This window comes from Caretta caretta, chromosome 2, assembly GCF_965140235.1.
Source record: "Caretta caretta isolate rCarCar2 chromosome 2, rCarCar1.hap1, whole genome shotgun sequence".
Classification (NCBI taxonomy): Eukaryota; Metazoa; Chordata; order Testudines; family Cheloniidae; genus Caretta; species Caretta caretta.
Window position 1 is genome coordinate 143412642 of NC_134207.1, and position 24906 is coordinate 143437547.

Consider the following 24906-nt stretch of genomic DNA (forward strand, 5'->3'; position numbering starts at 1 on the left):
TTATGTATACGTACCTATGGTAGTTCAGTGAGTTCTAGTACAAAGTACATGGTCGCCTGGGGAGCAGAGACACCGATGAGCACAAAGCCACCTGAAACTGATGGGCACGCACTTGTAGTGTCCCAGCTGCTGCTTCCTTTGCAGCCATGGCTACATTGCAATTTATACGCACCGTAGCTCTCACTGAGCTAGCATGAGTATGTGTACACATACAGAGGGATCACTTCCCTGGCTCATAATGTAGACATCTCCCCAGAAGGGAAACTGAAAGCAAATTGATATCAGTTATTGTTTGTTCAACACCAGAACCAAACTGTACAGTGTTGGGGCATATCCACAATGAAACTGTGACAGAACCCTTCTCTCCTCAGCCCTTCCCGCAATCAGACGGATCATCCTGTTCATATTATTTCATTTACTTGATGCCATATAAGATTGGAGGGCAATTGTAAGTTGGGTTTCCTGTGACATCAATGATCTTGGGCAGGTAAATATAAGCTTCCAAATCTTGCTGCAGTCAGAGTCAGTTAAATTAACCTGGAAGTATATTTCCCTTGGTTTTCTATATTTCAATCTTGTTGAGACCTCTTGGTCTCTGCTGGCTGATTTATAAATTCTGGACAAAGCTCTTCAGGGACTGGGATTTCAAGATACTGGATTTGAGCACTTCTGATGCTCTGGAGAACTATTCTAATTGAGGATTTACTGGTGCAGTAATATTTAACTATAACTCCAGATTATTTTTATGAAAAGATGCCCAACACTGCTTCTTCCAACAGGGTTCTTCCATTTGTTGTAATGCCAGAAGCGTTATTAATTTTTGTTATGTATTATTTTGCATAGCACCATTGAAATGTATAATAATACTTAACAGTAATACATAAAAACAATCAAATGATAAGAAAAAAATGAAAACTTAGTATTAGAATGAACCATGCTGAGGTGAAAGTCATCAGAGAGAGATTTTCATCAAAAGAGAGACCATGGTTCAATCCTGAAAACTGGTCCATATAGACAGACCTCGTTTGAAGTCAGCGGAGCTCCTTGTAGATACAGCTTTGCCTGCATGAAGCATTTTGCAGGATTGAGCTCCAGATGGGCAAAGTTACAACAAGTAGAAAGCTTAAATAGCAAAAAATGAGGAAACCAAGTGCCTAAAAAAAGTGAATCAGACCTGTTTGATGGCAGTGGGGTGGGAAGGGGATTGTCATGATTCTTAACAAATCTGAATCTATGGTTAACATGAGTGAGAGTTCAAGCATGGCCAAGGGCTGAGTGGGCCCTAAGGAACACCAAGCCTTAAGGATTGCTCTCCCACTCGCTATATTTAGGCTGAGATTTGCAAAGCTACTTAGGGATTAGACACACAATTCCCATTGGAATTAATGGAAACTGTGTGTCTAAATCCCATAGATGGCTTTGTAAATCTCAGCTTTGTGTTTTCAAAAGAGAAACAGAGGGCCAGATTCACCCCTGCTAATGCAGAGGGGTGTTGTTATTATTTTATTTATCCATAATAAGTAATAGTACTGATTGATTGCATTGCTATATTGGGTCAAAATTTTCAAACCTGGGTCCCTAAATTAAGCTTCTAAATCCCACACACAGGCACTGAGGAGAGAATTTTTAAAAGAGTCTGAGGCCTGGTCTACACCTAAAATGTAGGTCATCCTAGCTATATGGCTCAGGTCTGTGAAAAATTTCATGAGCTCTGTGATGTAGTTAGGTCAACATAACCCCCATTGTAGACACAGATTAACAGAGGCATTCTTCTGTTGACCCAGCTACCGCTTCTCAGAGAGGTAGATTACCTGTGTTGACAGGAAAACCCTTTCTGTCAATGTACGAAGGAACTACACTACAGGCCTACAGCAAGCCAACTGCAGCACCATAGCTATGCTACTGTAGCTGCCATAGTATAGACATTTCTGACTTTTAATGAGACTTATGGTCCTAAACTACTTAGGTTCTTCGGAAACTCCCATTCCTAAATTACTTCTCTGTAGGTGTCTAACTGTGTACTGAGGAGCCTAACTTTAGGCACACAGGTTTGAAATGTTAGCTTTAACTGATACTACTCTATGGACAGCCTTTTCTCATGTTTTGTGAAATATTCTTATATTCTATTTACATGTCTCCTCACTGTTTATAGTTGTCTTGTGAATAAAACTCATTAAAAAATCATGGTAATATTTTCTCAAAAAAATGAAATTCATGGAATCTATGACTCCCATGTCAGGCCTGACAAACATTTTGCCTCAGCAACAAATAACTAGTCTCCAAAATAAAATAATTAAAGGGAACATCAGAAAATTCTTTTACCAGATGTTAAAATAGTCTATACAACCAATAGCTGAAAACATTCTCTTTTAATGTTAAATGTACAACAATCCACTTTATCATATTTGTGATCAAAGGGGCAGACTTGGGCAAATTTTGTTAATTTAGCCAGGTGCAATTCAATTTTCTGATTTCTGCACTGACTTGGTTTTGAGTCACTTAATTCCAATTTTTTTTTGGTTACCTCATTCAATGAGATAAAACATCTTTGGACAACTAACATGTAATTTCTAGTCAAGTGCAAATGTACATTTCTGTCATGAGGATTAATGCTCTTTTGGATTAGAACAGTCGTAGGTACAACAACTACTTTTGTTGCCTAGTCTGAATAATTAGTTTTATGTCCATATTCCTGCCTTTTTACAGCCCTCTGAACCTTGAGCCTCCTCCTGTTTATAAAAATGTACTTATACAGTGAATGTCAAATATTGAAAACAATCATCCTCTCTTTTATATGAGACCAATAGTATCATATAAAAGGAAAGCTATAGCAGGAGTTACATTGACCTTGAAACTGTTGAGCACCTGAGCTAAAGATAGCTGGCATAAGCACGTTAGCACCTAAAATGAAGGGCCCTATTGTTCAAACCATGAATTATCAAGGAAATGTTTATTGATATAAAGAACCAGTGTGCTGCATTATTTTACACAGCTCTTGCTTGGAAACTCAAGCAACACTATTTGTTTTATTGCACTTCTATACATTTTTCAATCTAAAATTATATAACTCTTACTTAGGCTTGCTGCATCAACCATTTTGTTTTCAAAAACATGACACATCTGATCATGGGCTGTGATCTATTGCTTGCTTTTGTAGCTGCTTTTTAAAGTATGATTATAGAACTATGGTAACGTGGCACCAGCAAGAACTGTGCATAAATTTCAGAATGCTATCCCAAACTAGGCAAAACTCACCTGGGAGTTTTATTACAAAAACTGAAATTTGGGACAGGTTTGACGAAAACTTGGCTGAGATTCATGGAGATTTCTGTTTTTTCCATTTGAGAATTTTCTTCCTTTCAAACCTGAAGCTCACATAAAATGGAACAAAAGAGTTTCACAAAACCCCTGTGAACCAGTACCGACATGTATTATGCAGGTTTATCCCTATAATAAACATTCAATAGTACACAAAAGTGGAGCATATGTCATAAAAATATCCATCTGGGAAAGTGCATAAAAAACTTTGTAGCATAAATCATAACATAAATGAATGTACATGACACATAGCACCGACAATGCTATTGTGCCTCAGACAACCCATGAGCATACATGAAGTTGTAGACAAAAATTATATGTACAGTAGCAGTGTGTGTGATTCAGAAAAATGTCTTGCATGATGTGAAATGATGTGAGGGGATGTGATGAAAAAGACACTCACGTGCTCAACTCTAGTACAAATAGAACATGACAACCTCAAAAAGAAAAGTTAGAAAAGATAGACAGAAAGCAAGCAAGAAAGAAAGCATTAGTGCCTTCCATTTTCTAGAGAGCTTAATTCATCCAAAGCCTGCTCTTGATAGCTGGCTGGGCTACTTTGTTGTTATTCCCAGCAGAATCATTGCTCCTGAATGTTCCAATAATGGTTAATTGACTATGAAGTCTGCAGTTATTACATCTTATGTCCTCCTGGGCTTTTATAAACATCTAAATTGTCATTGATTACAAATTATTCTAAAACTAGGATAGACTGTAATGTACCTCCAGACACTATTGAATTACAGACTGTATGCTCCTGCAGTAATCAATATTATGTGCAAAACTAACTGTCTTTTTATCCTGTGAAACTAATGTATTGTCAGAGGGAAAAAATATACACAACAAAAAATATGAGCCTAGCATTTAGGGTTCACAGAGCTGTAGCTCTGTGGTATCAAAATCAATTCTGTTCCCTTCTTCTGGCCACAAGCCTCCACATGATTTATAAAGCAGTTTATTACTGGGATGAGGAAAAATTATTTACAAACTCTGAAACCACAAATGAAAAATAGCTATGAATAATGGAATTCCATTAAGAGAGAATGCTTTTATTTTGTCCTGTTCTTAGATACAGCCCTGCAGAGCAGGAACTTCAGTTTATGCCCATTAACGTCTCAGAGCACATGAAGATCAAGCTGTGGATTTCAAAGTTAACAACATCCTGGAACATTTTTACCACAGCTGAAAAAGAATGTCAAATAGATGGATGTCTAATAAAATATTGAGAACACTGTCTTCCCCCAAGGCATGAACTTTCTTCCCTTTAGTGCACCAAGTCTCACCCAGAAGTTGTAGTATTTTGTGGTTGCAGCAACTCTCTTTCTTGTGGCAAGACGAAGAAGAAGAAAAAAAGGTTTCCTCTTCCTGGATACAGACTTTATATGACCCTGAATTGATTTGAGATGATGCAAGAGAACAAGCTGTGCAGAAGATGTTGTCGAAGAGAGAGCTTGTGCCAGAGCAACACAAACAGCATCAGCAAAGGAAGAAACTAGATTCATATCAGCATGAGCATCAAACATTTAGAAGGTTAATTGCAGGGGAGACTTTCTTTTGAGACAGTGTCCTGGGTGTGTTCTGGTTTTCCCCTCCTCTCCTGTTCATACAGAGAGAATGCAGAGTCAAAACAGCAACATTTGTACTTGTGAAAAGTATTTTTTTTTAAGATCTGGCATGTTTTATGGAATAAATTAGTTAACACAACAGCTAGTGCTACATTCTGGGTTTCTTTTCATGGTGTAAAGTTTGACTTCTGTAATAATCACAAGTGTTATAAACCTTTTATTTTTATGAAATCCCATAGGAAAAAAAGCAAGAAATAAAACCAGCTTTTTTTCTCATAAGCCTTTTTGAAATGATGGAAATATTAACTGGGTTTCAAGCAAGATAGTTCCAACTCACTCACACACTGACAGACAACTTAAGGTAGATTGTAAGTAAATCAACGTGACTAAATTTTGTCCAACTTGGATCAGGGAATTGTATGTACCCAGACATCAGTGACCCAGGAAAAACGGAATTCAATTATAAGCTAAGTAGCGGCAGAATGGTCATGGAGTGTGCATTTGGTGGGCTGAAAGCTTATTGGCACTGTCTATACCCCCATCTGGATGTCAGTGGCAAATGCCATTTATATAATTGTTAACTGATGTACACTCCATAATGTGTGTGAGAGTAAAGGAGTGTCAGGGTTCCCTCCCCACTCTGAACTCTGGGGTACAGATGTGGGGACCCGCATGAAAGACCCCCTAAGTTTATTTCTACCAGTTTAAGTTAACAACTTCCCCAATGCACAAATTATTCCTTGTCCTTTGATGGTATTGCTGCCACCACCAAGTGAGTTAGAAAAAGATTCAGGAAAAGGACCACTTGGAGTTCCTGTTTCCTCAAAATATCCCCCCAAGCCTCTTCACCCCCTTTCCTGGGGAGGCTTGAGAATAATATACCAACCAAACAGGTAAACAAGGTTAACACAGACCAGACCCTTGGGTTTTTAGGACACTAAAAACCAATCAGGTTCTTAAAAGCAGAACTTTATTATAAAGAAAAAAGTAAAAGAAGCACCTCTGTAAAGTCAGGATGGAAGGTAATTTTACAGGGTAATAAGATTTAAAACACAGAGGATTCCCCTCTAGGCAAAATTTTAAAGTTACAAAACACAGGAATAAACCTCCCTCTTAGCATAGGGAAAATTCACAAGCTAAAACAAAATATAATCTAACACATTTCCTTGTTTCCTTACAATTTTTGTAATCTTAGATGCTTATTTCAGGTAGGGTTTTAGGAGAGGGTTTTTATCCTGCCTGGTCCCTCACTCTGTCCTGAGAGAGCACAACAAAGAGAGCACAAACAAAACCTCCTCCCACAGATTTAAAAGGCTCTTTTTCCTCTATTGGTTTTTTTGGTCAGGTGCCAACCAGGTTATTTGAGCTTTTTAACCCCTTACAGGTAAAGGAAGGATTTTATGCTACCCTTAGCTGTATGTTTATGACAAGGAGTGTTCTCCTGTCTCAAGTCAACTCAGGACAAGTCTGGCTTACAAACTGTGTACAAGAAGTTGGATCCCACCCATGTGCACACTGGTCCTGGTTCCCAGTTCACAAGGGAAAGTAGGGATGCCATATGTGCACACATCTTGGCACAGCCGGGAGGCAGAGGATGACAGAACAAACAACTAGGTTGTCATCCATTTTGGATCTAGTTTTGACCAATAGGGATGAATAAATTGTGAATGCAACAGTGTCTGGAAGTTGGAAGGAAGAAATCAGAATCTGGCAGGTCACATAGCTTTGTGACGGTTTTGTTCCCCTGTAGCCAAAGGCCACTAGCCATTCATTTCTATGACATTGCACACATCACAGACAATTACAACAGGGCACCTCCACTAGGTTATCACCTGCGGGGTGGTTAGTGCTGTAGAGCATAGCAGCTGAGCTACAATGTGATCATAGGACAATGTTTGTGTCTTAAAGGTTCACTCTTGTTTATAAACCTGTTATTGGGAGCACTTAGTCTCTCTTAATGACCTTATGAAGTGTGCAGGGACAAAATTAGGAAAGACAAGACAAGGAATGAGTTACAACTCATTTTATCTCATATTTTTCAATACAAATTTAAAGGTAAACCATATACATTAAAGCATAGCATTTATAAAGTGCTTTATACATTCAAAATGATGTACAAGCATGAGGGCTTAGTTCTGCATCCTGTGTAACCAAAACTTCAACTGAAATCACTGGGATTTTGGAGTGGGAAGAGACTGCAGGACAATGTCTATTGCTTAATAAACTTCAACTGGCAAGAAATGTTAGTGACAACAAGAAGGGGTTCTACAAATTTGTCAGACAAAAAAGAAAGATCAGGCATGGTGTGGGCCTGCTACTCGGTGGAGAAGCTGAGCAGGTAACAGAAGATGATAAGGCAGCAGAACTGCTCAATGCCTACTTTGCTTCAGTCTTCACACAAAAAATAGCATGTGACAGGATGACTAGCGAAGTTATAATAGACAATAAAGGGGAAGAGATGCATATAAAGTAAAGAACACATCAGAGATTTTCAGACTAATTTGAATGAATTCAAGTCAGCAGGACCTGATGCTATTCACTCCAGTGTGGTGAAGGAATTATCCGAAGAAATCTCAGAGCCACTGGAAATAATATTTGCAAACTCATGGATGACAGGAGAGGCCCCAGAAGACGGGAGAAGGGCTAACATAGTGCCCATTTATAAAAAGGGGTAAAAGGAGGAGCCTAACCTCGATACCTGGAACATTATTAGAGCAATGTACAAAGCATTCCATTTGCAAATACTTGGAAGATGAAGGGGTGACCACTAGCAACCAGCCTGGATTTACCAAGAACAAATCATGCCAAAGCAACTTGATTTCTTTCTTTGACAAGGTAACTGGTTTGGTGGATAGGGGAAATGCAATAGACATAATCTACCTGGACTTCAGCTAGGCTTTTGGCACAATCCCACATGACATTCTTATAAGTGAATTTTGACCAAGCATATCTGTGCTGCCATTGAATCTGATGTTTCTACTATACCAGCAGAAATTTGCTGAAATATGCTTATGGGACTGAGAGGCAATTCAACAGGAAATTGGCTATATTCTCAGTTGGCATATAAAGTTTCCATGCAAAGGAAGATGCAACCATGAACACTGCCCAGGCCATCCCACCCCACCCTACCCTACCCCCAGCATCACCAGAAAATCCTGCCCCTGTGCTTCCCTAACAGCAATGAAATCAGCAGGGAAAGAAAGAGACAAACTTGAATTTTGTTTGGTTCCCTGAAGTTTCAGATCCGTTCCACAAGCCCCTCACCTCTCCACTGCCAAGGGACACTGGACTGTGTTTATCCAACCACCTGACCTTCTCCCTCCACAAACCCTCACCCCCAGTTCTCCCGGCTTGGTGTGGGGAGAAGCCAGACACCAGGAACATGGACAGTAACAATTTTGTAATCTTCCATGGGAGAAGGGATTGCTGTGACTAACTGCCTCACGCAGCCAAAGCATTCTACAACTGGATTCTGTTCCTTTCCCTTTCTTGGACCTAGCTCCCCCCCCCCCCGATAGCCCCCATTCGGCACAGCTCCCATTTGTAAGAGGATGGTAAGATCAGGGCGGGGTGTGTGACAGAAACACTGAAACTGTGTAATCTTCCAAGGGGCAAAAGACAGCTCTTATTAACTTTAGACAACCAACTATATGTTTTCTATAACTGTCCAACTCCCAAATAGGACCTTTCTAATATCCTCTTCCTCCACTCAGTCTGTGCGACCCTGGGACCTTTGCTGCCTGACTGCTGTTGGAGAAATACACATTTAGGGGCAGAGCTGAGTGGAGGATGGAGAGGGCAGAAGATGGAGGAGCTTCGTTAGGGGATGGGACATGACAATGCCATGGCATCAGCACTGCAGTACAAACACACAGAGACATATGGCAAGGCATATTACCAAGGGAGGAAAATGCAGTGCACAGTACTTCAAATAATCTGGATCTTAAAATTAGGAATCTAGCCTCAGAGTAAGAGGGGATATTGGTAGGGAGAGTAGGGATCATTGTAACTTACCAGCCTCGAGTTCTTGTTCCTGCAACAGCTTGAGGTCCTCCTCAGTTTGTCAAAAGGGACTTCCTCAACTGGCGCTTCAATGTAGAGGTGTTCCTCATCCTCTGAGCCTTCCTGGACAACCTCAATGGTCCCTGCTGCCTTCTTGCCCTTGCCCTGACCCTCATCAGCCTCCTGTCAGACAATGATGCTGGTGGGGTTGAGGAGGGGATTGCGAGCCACTTCAGGCTCTGTATTAGGAGCTTGTGACCCAAGGCATCCCCTTTGTTCACATCATACTACTACTTCAATGTTATTTATACAAAATATGCCAACTACTAACATACCAGTCAATAATATCACTGTGAAATCTATGTGACAATGCTGTGTGTGGAATTATGGCTCTTTACTGATATTATGCTTTAAAATCTGTGATGAAAAGTTGTTTGAACCAGGCATGTCTGGGGGAGTTGATGAACAGATTTTCTCCAGACAAAGAAAGAGGCCAACACCTCAAAGCAGGTGTGACCAAATTCAATGGCCTATTCATTTGTATCAGGGGTTACAGGAAGAGAGCACTTATGTTGTAAAATTAAGGCAGAAAGCATCACAGAGGAGCACACCAGGGAATACCTTAATCAAGGTGGAATCAGCCCCCCAGGGAAGACAAGAGACTGAACTGCAGGGATCAATTTGACTCTGGAAACAAAGACAGACTTTGAGATATAAGGACACACAGAACGACTTTGGATGATCCTTCACCTGAGGAGACAGGGAAAACCAGTGCCTTGGATGCTGTGGGGATCCTGGCTAGAAGTTAGCCAACTATTGCTGGGGAAGGAAGATTGGCAAGGAACCTACTTTGGACAAAGACTGTAGCTTGTTAAGTTAGGTCTTAGCCACTAGAAAGTGTATTTTTATTTTTTTTGGTTTGTAACCATTTCTATTTTTATTCTTTCTATTTTGTACCACTTAACCTATGTCCTTCTGTTAATAAACTTGTTTTAATTTTACTAAAAACAAATGTAGTGCTGTGTTTGAAGGGATGTCTGTGTTCACCCCAGTTAAGGAAATAATCTGTAATGTACTGACTCTTTAAAAGAGAAGCAAACTTAATATCTTCTGTGAATGTACATCAACAGAGGCTGTGCATTGCAGGGAAACCTCTCTGATGAGGTCGGGGGCTGGTGTTTACTGATTTTTCCTGCTAAGCAAGGTTTTGACTGGCAGAGTCTCAAAGACTTTGCTGGTAAGAAAGACAGTCTGGAGTGGCAGCGAGCTGACTCACAGTCTAATCTCCAGCAAGCTCACTCTTGCTAAGGCAGAGCAGTAACATGGTGATGCCCATCTCTGGGTATCCCCAGCAGCATATTACCGAGCCCTTTACAGCACCAGGTCCAGCCTCTCTTAGAAGGGACATGTACTACAAGCCCTCATGGAGTAACTGTTGGAGTCTTTTGCCCTGTGGTACAGGAGCCTCACATGCCTGATGCATTCCTGGCACTGGGCTGGAGTCCACTCAGTGCCTGCCTGCTCCAGAGCTGTGAATTTCCTGGCACAGGTGAAAGTTCCTGCCTCTTTGGGAGAAGTCGTGGAGGAAGATGTACTCCAACCACACATTGACTAGCACCTGCATGTGGTCAACAGGCCAGGTGGCTGCTCTTGGAGCAGGATCCATTGTCACCTGTATTGATCTGTAAAGAATGCAGCAGCAAGCTGTTCTAATGTAGTCAGCACAGTTCACTACTAGCAATGAAAATAGGGAGACAAAGACCTTTTCGCTTGGGGAAGGGTCAGGCAGAAAAGGGTTCAGTGAGTTGTGGGAATGGGGTGGAGGACTATTGAAACTTGATAACCTGATACATGCCCCTTGCCCCTGTCCACACTACTAGCTGGCATGACATTTACTTACCCACATCCCTCAGGCACGTTAGCTTCCTGTCCCTGCACTTACCTTAACACGTGTTTCTGGAGTTTAGATGTGGGCAGCAGGGGGATTATGGCATGACTACATGTAGAAGCATATGTTCAGTTGCTAGTGTAGACATACCCTAAGAGTAATTTTTTAATCCTTATTTATATTGTTGCAAACATGTCCTTTCCCTGCTCACTGATAAATAAATTGCATTTCTTTTTGGCCAGGGGGTGGGCGGGCACTCCCTGAGACTACACAATTAAAATGAGTCACACCTCATCAAATTTCACATTTTTCTTTCATGATGTTACCAGTCATGTTTCCTCACTGGTACATAATTCAACTTGCAAATGCCTCAATAGCTTCACCGTTTCCTTGGCACCTGTCACATGTTGTCTTCTTGCTGAAGATGTTTAGTGCATTATTATTCTGAGCAGGGGAAAGTCCTTGGAAAGCATCTGCCAACAGAGTGCATAAACCACAGATCAACAAAACATAAAAATTGTAGCTAGTAACAAAATATGACTTCCTGAACAATGGCCTAGGGTAGGATACCAATATACTGTACCTTGCTTTAGCTGTCACACAAAATATCATTACTGATTCCTTATTCCTAAGATACACATATTACTTGTCTTTCAAAGACATATGGAGATCATGGGCTTGATGCAATACTCACTGAAGTTAATGGAAAGACTCCCATTTATGTCAATAGGCATTGGATCAGACCCTAGATTTGCAAGCTATTTATTTTCAAACAGATTCTGGAGACTTGTCAGTGTTGTGAACAAGAATGCTGAGGCAGTACTGGAACTATTCATTTCATCCATCATGCATAACAGAAACAAGAAATACTTTATGAAAGACCTGATCCTGCAATGAGTTCCACACAGGTGGATCCTGGGCCCACACAGAGCCCCACTGAAGTCAATGAAACTCTGCATGGGCCAGATGTAGGAGTGGGGCTTAGATTAGCTGCTTTTAAAAGCTTAGCAGGATGTGTTTTTGTAGGGGTGTGTGTGACTGAATGCTTTTATTTTGCTCTTTGAAGTAGGGCCTCCAAAAGTCGTATTTCATTACATTTATTACATTAATATTGGTACATCTATTATATCTGACATTTAGACAGACAGCACCAATAAATTGTAGAGGTAAGAAGTCAAGGTCTGTAACTCACTAGAATACCTGCCTTATGTGATGGTGCCCCAGTCCCTCACAAGTAAGGGTCAGTATAATATTGTCCATCCCAATGTGTATTAGAACATCCATTTTTCTGTCAACAAATGTAAAGCTAAGTGTTTATATGGCAAATTTTGTTTTGAACATATCACTTTTTAAAAGTGAATTTTGCATTTGTGAAAGGTGCTAGATTGAGATCCCTGGAGAAGTCTTCTAGACACCCACAGAACAGCGGCAGCACTATTAACTGAAGGCTCAGACCTCTTTTGGTGGGGGCCACAGTTTGGAATCACCAAGTCGTTTAGCTGCCAAACCTTTGCAGTACTTGATCTCTGCTGAAACTGCCAACAAGGCACCAGTGCCAATTACAATAGCAGATTGTGTGATGTGTGCACCTGTCAACTAAGAGCTGGACCGAGACCACCATCTTCGTTTCAGTTAGGTCACCAAACAGCCTCACTTGGCAGAATGCATGGTTGACAAGCCTACCCTAGACTGAATTGACACATGATAATTTTTCTTCACCAATGTTTCTGAATTTTCCAAACAAACAAAGAGGCATTGGCCTGTGCCCAAAGAGGCCAAAAAAGAATGCATCAAAATATCATCTCTTCAAGAAGACAGAGACATATAGAGCTTTGAAGGTGGGAAGAAGATTAATTTGATGAATTTATCAACATATGAAAATGCTAGCTTCTAATAATTTATGACCTATGATTATTCCCAAAAAGAAGGGTCCTACTGCAATGTCCATCTACCTGCTTATGGAAAATAATTGTAATTTACATGTGTACACATGAGTATACACACATAGGTGTGTGCGTGTGTGTGTGGGGGGGGTGATACATGTGGGTGTATGTCTGTGTGTAAAATATAAGGCAACAAAGGAGTGGTTGTCTTTTGTCTACAAGTATTTCAAAAGTGTAAACCAAGGAGGATGAAATGGTTTAGACATGATAAAAAGGATTTTAACACAGAAAACTTGAGCTGATTCCAGGCCAGGACCCTTCCTCTCCTACACATAATCCCTCTTTCCCAATATGCCCTAAGGATTTCCCTCTTTACATCCAAAGGACCCACTGCCACCACACAGACCCCAGGACCATCCCCCATACAAATGCAATGATGGCAAACGTGTGTCCGTGTTAGGGGCAGAGGCAGTAAATTGTTAAGTAGGTGTGAGCCAAATTCTCGTCTTATTTACAACCCTTGTGAGCCAATTAAATTCAATGTGTGTTCAGATTCAAAGGGTGTGTGTTGGGGCACAATTTGGTCCTAGGTAAATAAATTTAGAGAGGCCTAGATTGGTTTAACATACAGGGATGTATGCAAGAGGCAGAAGAAAGTGTAAGTTACATACACTTACACCCTCTATAGTCTCAGTTAGATTCCCTGTGCTCCAAGAGGGTGTCATGAGCATAATGTTGTAAGCAGAGTCAGGATGAACTCCACCCTGACATCTGGTGGTGAGGTGTGGCAAGTTGTGGAAAAGAACTTCAGGGGCTGATCTCATTTGCATAGGCACACCCACCCTGCCTAGAATGAGGCCATAACTGCCCAAATGGTCACTTTGGCTGCTGTGGGATCCACAGTGTCTCTGTTATTGGGGCAGGAAGAATAAATTGTTATTACCCTGATTATGGGAATCAAGGACAGTGGAATTGTACTTGGCCTTTTGTTATTATAATGGAGGGACTCGCCATCAACTAAGTAGCACTCGCTAGGCAAGGGACATGGGTTCCAAAACTCTGTGAATTGAGAGAGGCTGGGAACAGGTATTGATATTTAGTGGCATGGGCCCCCTGGTGAGGGCCTTACATGCTAATTGCTCGTTCTCCTCTCTCCACTGTGGAATATCAGAACTAATTTTGATTCTATTAGGAGTCTAGTTATAGGCTGCTGAGCTGAATTCACTTTGGGCTAATGGTGCACCAGCACTGAGGCTCCCCTACTACAAGCTGAAATCACAAAAGAGCTAAACTGACTAAGAGCTGAAATCACTGAGTGTTGTGTTAAGTAGTGGGGGAGCCTGAAGATATACGGTGGAGCAGTTTGCGGGACGGCGAGCGGAGCAGCTGGTGGAGCAGAGCAGTTTGTTGGATGCCTCGAGCAGCCCATGGGGCGGCTGGCAGAGCGGAGCCCCATGGAGAGGTGGGGCCATCAGCTTTGGACCACGTAAGGTGCCCCTTAACCCCGCCCCCCCATCTCTACCCAGGTTGGGAGGTAAAACGATGCAGATAAACTTTTGAACTCTGGGGCTGCCCTGACCAGGGACAGAGACTTTTGGGTCGTTGGACTTTTGGGACTTTGGGTGATTTTGGGTTGCTGGACTCAAGAACTAAAGGACATGACCCAATTTGCTTGGGGTGGGTTTTTGCTCATGGGTTGTGTTACTGTTCGTGGTGTTTCCCCAACATAATGCCACATGGTTTCTCTCTGTTATTAAACGGCTTTTTGTTACACTCAGACTATGTGCTTGCGAGAGGGGAAGTATTGCCTCTTGGAGGCGCCCAGCGGGGGTGGTACATATTTGTCCCAGGTCACTGGGTGGGGGCTCGAACCGGTTTTGCATTGTGTTATTGGAATGGAACCCCTAGATACCGAACCCGGCCCTTGTTGCTGCCAACTCTGACAGGCAGAAGGGTTACAATGTAAGACATGTAATCTAACATTGTAACAGGGTAATATAAGCTAAATACTCAAAGATTACACCGTTTTGCACAATTTACTTTGAGTTTGTGGGGTCCCACAAATCTAAAACAGCAAGTGAACCTCTAGGGGTTGTGTAGCTTGACATATCAAACTCAAAAGTTTGGGTTCATCAGAACTGTGTGAATCAAGGGGTCTTACAAAACCTGCCATATAGCTTGCAGTAACATGATGCATTAAGGAAAGGACAGTTTAGGCTGACTATCTGAAAACTACACAACAGTCAGATATACTAGACTGTGGAATAATCTCCCAGAGGCACTCTGAACACCATTACTTGAGATATTTCAAACCGCACTGAATAGAGCACGAACTATTATTCTATAAGGAACAAGCCTGCAGACCCTGGAAATGGGATGGACTACAAGAGCTAAAACAGCTTTTCAAACCCTTTGCTTCTTTGATTTTAGGATAATTGTTTAAGACATTAATACAGTGGCACACCTGCTATTTGCTGGCCTTGAGCAAAATCTCAAAGTAGCTTATAAATTATGGAAATCAATCCAGTTGTCTTTTCTATTTTAATGTGTTTCTGACTTCTATTACAGAAAAGTGAAAATCATCACCTAAAACTCAGCATAAGACATGGCTGACCTGACCATGAATTGTAAGGTAAGGATATTATACATAAGAAAGGATTAGATTTATTTTCCGATATTTCAATTTAGCAAAAATAATATTTCCTGCTAAGAGATTGACTAAAACATGAATCAGGCATTTAAATCACACTGTATTCAAAAACACAGATATATCAATCTGATTACTTATTTTTACAACATTTATGAATGCTGCTCTATGCCTAAAAAAAAGTTATGTAAAATCTTGTTCTTTCACACTGATATGTATATGGAGATTTCAATGTGAATTACCTTTAGGAAATGCCACATGAAAAGTTTGCCAAGCAGAATTTTCACCTATCATTTGCAAACAGCAGCAGAATTCTTGTTGTTATTAGGTGAGCATTCTGGGCCGGCTCCTATCCCCTTGCTCATGTGGAATAGTAACCTCACGCCACAAATAGTACCATTGATTTAATATTCATATAATTGGAACTGCTGGTAGAATAAAGTACCATTCCAGCTGAGGAAGGTGGGCAAAATCATGTCCTTTATACATAACATTTTTAAGATGATCTTGGCTACTTAGCACACTACTTGTCATGCAGGTGAAATTTAATGAACATAATTTATGGAATATGAACCTACAAAAATCAATAGCTGTCACTATTCAGTAAGGGCATCAATCAAAGGTCATCATTTCAGCTCTAGCCTACTTAGTTATTTGATGGCTAGACACAGAGTATTTATTTTCGAATCTCTACAAAAGAAATAGTAATGCTATCAAGATTTATCTATTGCATTAGTGTATGAATAGTTGTAAATACCAAATACCTATACTGGGTTTATAAGGAAATGAATTTTTTTCAAAGTCTAAAATTCATTATAATCTTCAGTAATTCCACAACTAAACCCTATCCGGAGACTGTATAAAATAGTCAATATTTGTGTAATTATATTCTGCCTAGCAAAACTCCCCTTGCACTTACAATTATATACAATTTTCTTCTTCATTTCCTGTCCTAAAAGTTTCATAGACCTGCAATTTTCAACTTTTTCGATCCATGACTCACAAAATGGAAAAAGCCCATTGTCCAACAATACTTTGCAAGTCAAATATTGTGGCTTGTGGGTCGTAGGTAGGGCCCTACTAAATTCATGGTCCATTTTAATCAATTTCATGGTCATAGGATTTGAAAAATAATACATTTAATGATTTCAGCTATTTAAATCTGAAATTTCACAGTGTTCTAATGGTAGGGGTCCTGACCCAGAAAGGAGTGCACGGGATCGCAAGGTTATCGTAGGGGGGTTGTGGTACTGCTACCCTTCCTTCTGTGCTGCTGCTGGCAGCAGTGCAGCCTTCAAAGCTGGGCAGCCGGAAAGCAGCAACTGCTGGCTGGGAGCCCAGCTCTGAAGGCAGAACTGGCGCCAGCAGCAGCAGCGCAGAAGGAAGGATGGCACGGTACGGTATTGCCACCCTGACTTCTGTGCTGCTGCCTCCACAACTGGGTCCTGAGACAGTAGCTGCCACTCTCTGGCTGCCCAACTCTGGAGACAGAAATGCAGAAGGAAGTGTGGCATGGCATGGTAGTGCCACCCTTACTTCTTTGTTGCTGCTGGCAGGGCGCTGCCTTCAGAGCTGGGCGCCCAGCCAACAGTTGCCGTTCTCCAGCTACCCAGCTCTGAAGGCAGTGCAGAAGTGAGGGTGGCAATATCACAACCCCTCCTGAAATAACTTTGTGACCCCCCTCCCTTTTGGGTCAGGACCCCCAGTTTGAGAAATGCTGGTCACCCCCATTAAATCTGGATAGTATAAGGTAAAAGCACACAAAAGATCAGATTTCACCTGGGGGACCAGATTTCATGGTCCATGATGCGTTTTTCATGGCTGTGAATTTGGTATGGCCCTAGTCATAGGACAATTTATCAACTATTTTGTGAGTTGCATATTTTAAAAAGTGGAGGCGAAGATCTGTGGTGTGAATGCAGCTAGAGTAGGGAGGGCGCCTGATGCTGCTGGGGCTGGCAGCTGGAGATGCTATGGTGGAGTGCTTTTCCCTCTCTTCACCCTTTGAAGTGCGACTTCCCCAGAATTGGAACAGAGCCCTGGGGAATGGGGGTAAAGGGAATATTTGGAAGGTGGAGGAACTGCTGCCTGGAGAGGATGGGTCAGTGAAGAGGCATCTACAACAGCAGCATCAGTAAAAGGAAGAGGGAGAAAGCTTCTGTTAATGATTGGAGGATTTTGCAGTTCTCATTTGCTGGTGCACAACCCTATGGGTCCTACTTGAACCATTTTTGGGTTGTACCCCAGCTGCTGTTGTAGAGTTACTCTGTTCTGCTAGATGACAGGTACCTCCCACCCAGAGTGGTTGGAATTTAACTGATATAAAACCAGAACTGAAGCCAAACTAGCTCTAGGTTTGTAAATTCATTTGGGAACCTTTGGCATGAAAGGTGCTATGGAAAATATTATAAAAGAATTGAAATGGTCCTTTCCTTCTTCACTGTTTGAGGTGTTCTTGTGTCCTGCAAATGAGGTAATACTGATTACCAGAGCAGATGCATCAATTTCTTTTCAGAGCCCATGGACATTGAAAACTATCCAGAGTTTTTGCTAGTTTTCCCTACAAGTGTTACATTCACATCACCCTTGGTCAGCATCAGCATCTTCTTCTTTCTCTCAATGGTTCCGACAGAACAAAGTGCACTGCCTGCGCCCCCCAAGGCCACAAATACTATACTGACGTGCCAGAGTACTCGTCGAGTTTGTCTTGGCTTACGTTGTTGTGACAGTTTCAACAAATTGTATAAACATTTACAGTACCATCACCTTTAGCATTATACAAACTGTTAAGTAACTTTCTCCCGCTCTGCACTAAACAGCAAGGAAGCGTTAATACCAGGGCTGTAAATACCTTCTATTCTGCAAGTAAAGAAGAGCTGGCTGGCAGGATTTTTCAGTGTTGTTTACTGATTTTCGGATGTAGATATGAGTATGAAATTAATTTTTGGTTTAACTGGGTTTGTCAAGGGCCTTCCACCCCACCCCTTACCATAACCCCACTCACTTCTTCCTCTTCCAGGACTATTGCAGTGTCAGCTACCAGACAATCAAAAGGCACAACATCATGCAGATACATTTTCACAGGTTTGGTATTTGGACTGCACTGTCCTTCTCCAGGAAATATTTGCTAAAGTAGGTTGGTATGCTAATAGGTTGAGCATTTCTATGTAGCGCCCCCTCTCCACCCAGTTACCTTCTTTAATGCCAATCTGCTTACAGGATTTGATGGACAAGTCTGGGTTCTTCTGGATCCCACCACCCACTCAGCAGGGTGTATCTTCTTTATTTTTCCCTATGAATTTATTTGGCTGTGCCTCCACCTCCCTCATTCCTTCCTGGCAGGGTCACCAGGGCAGCTTGGGAGGAAAATTCTAACCACAAGGTAACCCCCCACTTACTTGCCAGATAGTTGGAGACTCCCAAGAAATAACACAAATACATACAATGTATTCAACACAATAATTGTATTAAATGGGAGACGAATCATAGAATCATAGAATATCAGGGTTGGAAGGGACCTCAGGAGGTCATCTAGTCCAACCCCCTGCTCAAAGCAGGACCAATCCCTAACTAAACCATCCCAGCCAGGGCTTTGTCAAGCCTGACCTTAAAAATATCTAAGGAAGGAGATTCCACCACCTCCCTAGGTAACGCATTCCAGTGTTTTGCCACCCTCCTAGAGAAAAAGATTTTCCTAATATCCAACCTAAACCTCCCCCACTGCAACTTGAGACCATTACTCACTGTTTTGTCATCTGCTATCACTGAGAACAGTCTAGATCCATCCTCTTTGGAAACCCCTTTCAGGTAGTTGAAAGCAGTTATCAAATCCCCCCTCATTCTTCTCTTCTGCAGACTAAATAATCCCAGTTCCCTCAGCCTCGCCTCATAAATCATGTGCTCCAGCCCCCTAATCATTTTTGTTGCCCTCCTCTGGACTCTTTCCACAGTAACATAACAGGGTAAAACACTATTCTTAGTGCTCACGCTGATAATACCCGTGACTTTCCCCAGTCACGTGACCTGGTGTAGCAAATGTAAGACCAGTGTTCCGTTGGTACGCATACTTTGTTGGGGCCCTTGATGACCTATGACCATGATATCTTCTCTGCAGTGGTTTAACAGTGTGGCTGACTGGGTTCAGTACAGCCTAAAGGACTCACAAGTGGGAGGAGGTGGTAAATCCCTCCACAGGTTTAATATGCAGCAGGTTATAAAATCCCCAAACACTTACTCCCTGGCTTGAGGACACAGTTCAGGGAGTAGGGGGTCCCCAAAACAATTTCCCTGACTAACTAAAAGATGGTGTACTCACAAACTCCATGAATGATCCTCAGCTTCAGAGATGACTCTGGACTCTTCGGTCACTGCAGAGGGGCTGATCTCTGCAGCAGAGATCCTCTTCAGGCAGGAGTCAGGCTACTTCTGGTCCCAGGATTTCCCCTCATCACAAAGGGGTGCAGGGCTCAAGGTGCAGATGACAGTTTGGATTTTAGTATAGTTGTGTAATCTCCTAGCCCAGCATCCACAGCAGGCAGCAGCCCTCAACTAGCAGCCAGAGCAGAGCTGACCATACGGTGACTAATCTCACCTAGGGAGCTGTAGGGCTAACTCAGTTTGGCTAGGGAAGTTTCCCAGCAAAACTCTACAAACTGGGAGTCATCAGTGGAGAAGGAAAAGCCCAGCTGCAGGATCTTGCTTTCAGGTCTCTAGAGGCCAGTTCTCAGTGGGAACCCTGCATGTAGGCCTGGGACTCACCAGCTCCCCACACAGCCAGTCCTGCCCTTGCCCTTGCCCTTGCCCCAGCTGGCTCCAGACTGTCTCAAAAACTGGCTTCTCCCCTTTCCTGAGCTCCCTGGAAAGGGCATCTCACTCCCTATTGGTTGCTGGGCAGACTCTGAGTCTGTCTTGGCTCGCCCTCCATACCAGGGACAGTGTGCCTCTCCCTCAGATGCCAGCAGACAAAGCCCCAGGAATCCAGGTAATCTCTTTAGGGGTTACATGTATTTTAATCTGCTTTGAGCATTTCTCCTCTGCTGGTTTCTCTGATGCCATTTTTTCCAACAGCATCACTTCTGTGAGGTACAGCTTGCTGGATCCTTAGGTCTACATGTTGTCATCAAACCCACAGAACAGGCCTTAGATAAGAGGCTTCACTAAAATATTCTGAGAAAGGAAAAATATAACTAGGAAACCACAGAATTATCCCACATTTCTGAAGTGTTTCACAATGGTTCTGACCCACATCTGCACCAACACTTGACTTTCAGTAATGGTGTGTTGTATTAAAAACACCCTTTTCTATACCTAAAAATACTCCATGCATACCATGTTCAAAATAAACTGCAGTACTCTCACCCTCGTATTAGCACAATAAAGGTCCAGTGATGTGTTTGTTTGCATTGTTCTGCAACTCTATAAAATACAAGATGCCAGTCTGCCTTTTAATTTAAAACTTAACATTATAAAGTTCAACCTCCCAGAAGAATCAGTACTGCATCACTATAATTTAATGGGAGTTTTGGCATGAGCTTCAGCTGGAGCAGTAACAGGCCCATGGTTATCAGTTTTGAGTTAAGAGTTCAATAACCTTTGGCTGTGAACATTGACATATTTTCCTTGCTGAAGTCTTGAATAGATATAGTAGATAGTATAGGATATAGTCTATACAGGCCATCTTCTGCTACTTAAAAGCAATATATTTCAAAAAGCATCTGTCTCTGCCTTCCTGTTTCAAAAGACAGTTAAAAGGCTGGGGCATCTGTTTCAGATGGTGCAGGGAAGAGCTCTTCAAGTGCTTTCTGGGTATAATGTGAAATCCTCAGACAGGGACATTTTCAGAAACTTTATGTACTTTCCAGTTCCTTTGGAATTCATTACATTAACATTAACTTTCACATTTTCCAACTGCCAATCAAATGAACTTACTTCATAATACAAGCATTTGTTATTTCATTAAAAAAAGACTGTCAGTGAAACATTAAAACTGAGAATTCAAGTACTCAGAAATCAGGAGACTAATGAAGGCTGGGTTCATGTTGTAATCAAATAAACACATTAAGGGGTCAGGATATAGCAGTCTTGGCATGAACTGTAAACATTATCTTATACTGAGGCCACTGGCATGCAGTAGATATGCTTTCATTTTCTATAGGCTGTATTGTCTCTCCTTGGTCCTCTTAGAGGAATATGTGCCATGCCCAATGCCCAGTACAGATGGGAAGCTTGCCAAGGCATGGGGCTTGTCTACACTTACCGGAGGATCGATGCTGCGGCGATCAATGCATCAGCAGTCGATTTAGCGGGTCTAGCAAAGACCCGCTAAATCGACCGCCGATCACTCTCCCGTCAACTCCTGTACTCCACCTGATTGAGAAGAGTAAGGTGAGTTGATGGGAAAGCATCTCCCGTTGACGTCGCGTAGTGTGGACTCCACGGTATGTAGATCTAAGGTACATCGATTTGAGTTATGCTATTCCCGTAACTCAGATTGTGTAGTTTTGATCAACTTTTCCCTTTAATGTAGACAAGGCCATAGCATAATTTGGTGTTATCAGTCTGCTCAAAGAAAGCTAGTGGGTTTCTAACCTCATAGAAAATCCTCTGGGCATACAGAGCAGTGTGTTTGCCTGCTGCCAGTGTATCCCCCTGGTTCTTGAAAGGACCTCATGGAAAGTTTCCAAAGGTTATACAGACTTCTCTGCATTAGCCTAGTGTTAGATATTCTTGATATTTTTTTTAACATTTTTCATTGTGCCCAGAAAGACTTTTTGAAAGGTCAGATAGCTTTAGATCCCAGAAGTAAACATTTGCAGATGGTTTAAACATATAATACAACAATGTCCCTTATTTCATGCTGTCTTTTATACTGTACAATATAGAGGCTTTATGAGCAGCTCCTTCTATGCTGTAGCATTGCTGTAAAAGAGGCAATGATGGGAGCTCAATCTATTTAGCTTATTAAAAGGATGGTAAAGGGGTGACTTGATCGCGGCATATAAGTACCTACACGTGGAACAGAAATTTGATAAAGGTGGCTCTCAAATCTAGCCAGCAAGGGTGTAAAAAGATGCAATGGCTGAAAGTTGAAACTAGACAAATTCACATTGGAAATAAGGCACAAATTTTTAACAGTAAGGGTAATTCCATTAACGTAATTTATCAACAGTTGTAGTGGATTCTGTACCACTGGCACTTTTAAACCAAGGCAGGATGTTTTTGTAAAATATATGCTCTAGTTCAAACAGGAATTAATTCAGGGAAGTCCTGTGGCCTGTGTTATGCAGGAGATCAGACTGGATAATCACTAGGTTCCCTTCTGGTCTTATAATCTATGAATTACAATGGATTCTGAGTACTGAACACAGAAATACAGAGGAATGGATTTCTGTTTCTTTTTTCTAACTGAAGGGTTAGCTCTTGCTTTCTAGTAGAGCTGTAGTACTTGTGGCACCTTAGAGACTAACCAATTTATTTGAGCATAAGCTTTTGTGAGATACAGCTCACTTCATCGGATGCATACTGTGGAAAATACAGAAGATGTTTTTATACACACAAATCATGAAAAAATGGGTGTTTATCACTACAAAAGGTTTTCTCTCTCCCTACCCCACTCTCCTGCCGGTAATAGCTTATCTAAAGTGATCACTCTCCTTACAATGTGTATGATAATCAAGGTGGGTCATTTCCAGCACAAATCCAGGTTTAAAGCTTATGCTCAAATAAATTGGTTAGTCTCTAACCTGGATTTGTGCTGGAAATGGCCCACCTTGATTATCATACACATTGTAAGGAGAGTGATCACTTTAGATAAGCTATTACCAACAGGAGAGTGGGGTGGGGGGAGAGAAAACCTTTTGTAGTGATAAACACCCATTTTTTCATGGTCTATGTGTATAAAAACATCTTCTGTATTTTCCATGGTATGCATCCGATGAAGTGACCTGTAGCTCACGAAAGCTTATGCTCAAATAAATTGGTTAGTCTCTAAGGTGCCACAAGTACTCCTTTTCTTTTTGTGAATACAGACTAACACGGCTGTTACTCTGAAACCTAGTAGAGCTGTGTTAGTGCATGCCATATGATAGAAATTGAATGATATAATTCATTGCTTCCTTGAAAAGAAATATGATGCTGCTCTGGCTATAGAATATACTGAAAACACAGACCTATCATGGACAAATAGGTTCAACTACAGAAAGAATCTACACTTTGCGATAAGTAGCTTAGCCCTAACCTCAAAATATGAACCAAACCCTTCTTTGAGATCAGAAAATCAATTGGAAAATTTCTCTTCTAAATTTGATTTCATTTTTGTGGAAAAAAGAGGAAAAAATATCACAAGAATGACTTTTTCATAGTATTTCCATAGTATTTGTCTATAGACAAAAGTGGTTCAGATAGCTAAGATAAAGTCTGGATAAGTATCTGAACTTTTTTGAGTTCTTAACTAGGATCACACCTAATTTATAAATTTCAGGCCTGGTTCACCAGTGTTCATATGCTTTTATGCTAATCAGGTTCCACTGAAATTGCTGGAGCAACAAAGCGTAAACATGGAGTCACACAAAGGAGATTCAGGCCCATTGTGCTCTTTGTAGATGTTTATATCATTACTTGCATATAAAGGTCATATAAAGGGCCTGATTTTGATCCCATCAATATAAATTTTGCATGGATGTAATTCCAAGACAACTAGTACATTTATCACAGGTTGTGGGTACAGAATTCTGAGACATATCTTAGAGAATGTGTATTTTCTCTGTTTTAGACTGCTTTTAGTGTAGCACTTTAAACAAAGTGCCCAGTTATATTTAACTACCCATTCCCATTACATTTAATGGGGTAAGTAAAATTAAAGAACACAGATTAAAAGCTAATTTTGAAATTCATATACATGCTTTGTATCCGTTATACTGTTGTTAAACCTCTGTAAATAGAGTCACAGTGGACAAGATCCTGAAAAGGCCTCTGACCAAGTTCCCAGAGAAGTCATCTGGTGACATAGGTGCTGGAAGTAGGGAGAGGCGCAGGGTGCTGCTGCATGCACTGGCTTGAAGTGGTTTCCATTATACATGGGGTTTACAATTTGGTTCAATGGTTCTCAGCACCTTTGCTATAAAAATTGTTCCAGCACCCCCGTCTGCTGGTGTATAAGGGGGAACCATGGTAACAAATCTTTATGTGTGGCTTGTTCAAGCCAGGTATGTAGGTGCAATGTCAATAACCAGCACTTCTAGTGGTGAAACAGATCAACTATTGATGAAGGTGGGAGTGCATCAGGCAGCAGCATTGAGCCCTGTCTTGTGTATGCTCATCTTGGATATTCTCACAAGGAACAACAGGAGGAGGCACTTCGGTGCATGTTATTTGCAGATGACATCTTTCTGTGGACTCTAATAGTCCTCATAGAGCTGAGCATTATACCAATGCATCATGTGGAACTGCTATGATCTGAAAAAGGCGATGCACATCTTGAGAAACATGCTTTATCTGCAGGTCAGAACCTTCTTTCCTTTCTACCCTCCCTGTCTTCATGAAACATGGTTCCTTAAGTATATTCCTCAAACATATTTCATCGGATTCTGTAGCAATTTTCATTTG